The sequence below is a fragment of the Tupaia chinensis genome, unplaced genomic scaffold (genome assembly GCF_000334495.1).
Source record: "Tupaia chinensis unplaced genomic scaffold, TupChi_1.0 Scaffold000548_1, whole genome shotgun sequence".
Classification (NCBI taxonomy): domain Eukaryota; kingdom Metazoa; phylum Chordata; class Mammalia; order Scandentia; family Tupaiidae; genus Tupaia; species Tupaia belangeri.
The window spans coordinates 885028-887516 of record NW_006160060.1 but is presented as its reverse complement, the minus strand read 5'-3'; positions in this window follow the sequence as shown (position 1 = coordinate 887516).

Here is a 2489-nt window from a genome sequence, read left to right as displayed (position 1 = left end):
GGCAGCTACGCGGAGGCGGCAGGACCAGCACCGGCAAGCGGTGCGTCCATCAGCCTCCGGGGGGAGAGGCTGGGAGAGCTGGGCCAGAGTTCACGCCGCCACCCACCACCCTCCGGGGCCCAGCCCAGGACGCGCTGGTGAGATGTTGCAACACCCTGGCCTGGGCCCCACTGACTGCTCCCTGCTCTCTGGGCGAGAGGCTGTGACCATGGAGTAGAGGCAGGAGGAGAAAGGGCGTGGCAGAGGGCTCCCTCAGGCAGGCCCGCCTGCTGCCTGCAGCACCCCGTCTGCACAGGCTGGCCAGGAGTGTGCGTGGGCACAGTGCCCTCCTAGGCCCAGCTGGTGGGGTCAGGCTCTGAGGGTAAGTCCCAGCCCAGGGGCCTGGGGCAGGGGCTTCAACCCGATGCTCGTGGATGCCCCGGGTGCCCTGTGAGTGGGACCAAGGGCTGGGAGGTGTCAAGTCCAGGCAGGTCTGGTGCTCTGCAGTGGGAGCTAAGGTCAGAGGAGGCTCAGGGCACAGCTGGGGCTGACTCTGACATCAAGGGAGGACCCGAGGCAGGACAGCAACTTGCGGGAGATGGGTATGGCCTAGGGCCAAGGACAAGGGTGGGACCGGGACAGTAGCCAGGAGAGGACAGGTGGGTGGGAAGGAGGCTAGGCTGGGGGGGGTGCTGGAGATGGCCAGGATGTGGTGGGCAAACCTACAGGTTGTCCAGTGCACAGCTGCAAACAGGCCACTATAGGAGGCCCTGGTCGGTGGGGCCGACGGGTGCCCAAGGCCCCCAGGGCAGGGGAAGAGGACCCAGGATGGGCCTGAGTGTCAGGGCAGCCAGAGAGGGAGTGTGTGGGTGTGGCCTCTGAGGTACCTCCCACCCCACGCTCCCCTTCTGTGATAGCCCGGCCCTCTGAGGGGTCTATAAGTGTGCACACATGTGCCTGGGGACAGAGTGGCCACAGTAGTAGTCAGCCCCAGCCGTGCCCTGAGTCTCCTCTGATCTTAGCTCCCACCGCAGAGCACCAGCCCTGCCCAGACTTGACACCTACTACTGTCCATCCTCCCGTTCTTCCCAATTCAGGGAGGCCAGCCTGACTTATCACCACGGCAACAGTGCAGCCCCTGCTGCCAGCTGGACAGGGTGACCCAGTGGGGTTGGCTGTGTGTCCACTGCAGGGTGTGGGCAGCTGCTTCCAGGGCAAGGAGATGGGGCAGTGAGAAGGGGTACAGACCCTCTGGTGGGACCTGCCCTGTCCTCAGAGAACACCTGCTCGAAGCCAGGCAAGGTGAAGAGGCCCTGCTGGGTGTGGGGCTGGGCTCTGGCAACGAAGTCCAATTGGCGGTGAGAGGCGAGAGGCGAGAGGCAGGGGTGGCCCTCCGAAGCCGGGGGTTGGGGAGCCCAGCGATGTGACCCTGGCTGGCCCTCCTCTGGCCAGCCAGGCCCACCTGCAGGAACAGTGTCAGCTCTGCTGCTCGGGCCCTGCTGGCCTGAGCTGTTGGCAGGCTGATGGGCTTTCCAGGCAGGACTGTGGCCCTGGGCTTCTGGGGCTTGTCTGGGGGCTGTGAAGAGCCCAAGGCCTTGCTCAGGGCAGAAGAACTAGAGGCCCTTGACCTCCGATTCCACCCGGCCCCCTAGTGCAAGCGTAGCGGAAGCCCCACTGCTGAGAACACCCACCAGAGCCTCGGTTTGCAAACTGAGGGATGGATGGGCCACATCCACCTGCAGGGTGGAGGCAGGGCCATCTGGGGTTGTGAGGACCCCAACAATACCCTCAGGACAGACATGGCAGCCTGGGGGGCTGCCTGGCGGATAGCAGGACCCTGCCCATTACAAGCCTCTGCCCACAGGGAGCCGGATGTCGGACCAGGCCCCTTGGCGGGGGTCACCCTGATCTCGTACAAAGTCCCCACATGGTGCAGGGGTTCTCAGCATGTGTGCACACACGGACATGCACATGCACACATGGAACAGTAGACCTACCACGCTCATGACACAGGAGAGGAGGCTGCAAAGAAATCCTGGCTGGAGGAAAAGGACACCTCTGGCCTCGTCCTCAGCTCCACGGCCCGGCTGCAGGACCCCTACGGGAGCCCAGGAGCTCTGCAGAGGCTTCCAGAGGCCGGGCAGGGGCCCAGCTGGGGTCTCTGGCTCACCTGCAAAGTGGCAGGGAGGGCTGCGGATAGCTGGGCACACACTGGCCTTTCAGAAGAGGTGCACGCTCGTTGCTCTGTGTGGGGCAATGAAACGTGACCAGAGGGACTAGCAGTTGGCACAATGGCTATGTCGCTGGACTCCCATGTAGCTGACCACAGTTCAAGTCTCGGATCTGGTGGCTTAAACTCACACTGGGCGCGTGTGCATGCGTGCCCAAGATCCCGAGGAGAATGGAGTAGAAGGGACTGCGGTGTGGCCATCCCACCCGCGGAGTGATTTCTCGCTTTCTGTCTCTGTCTCTGTGTGTCTTTCTGGCGAGCGCATGTGCCCTATAGAAAA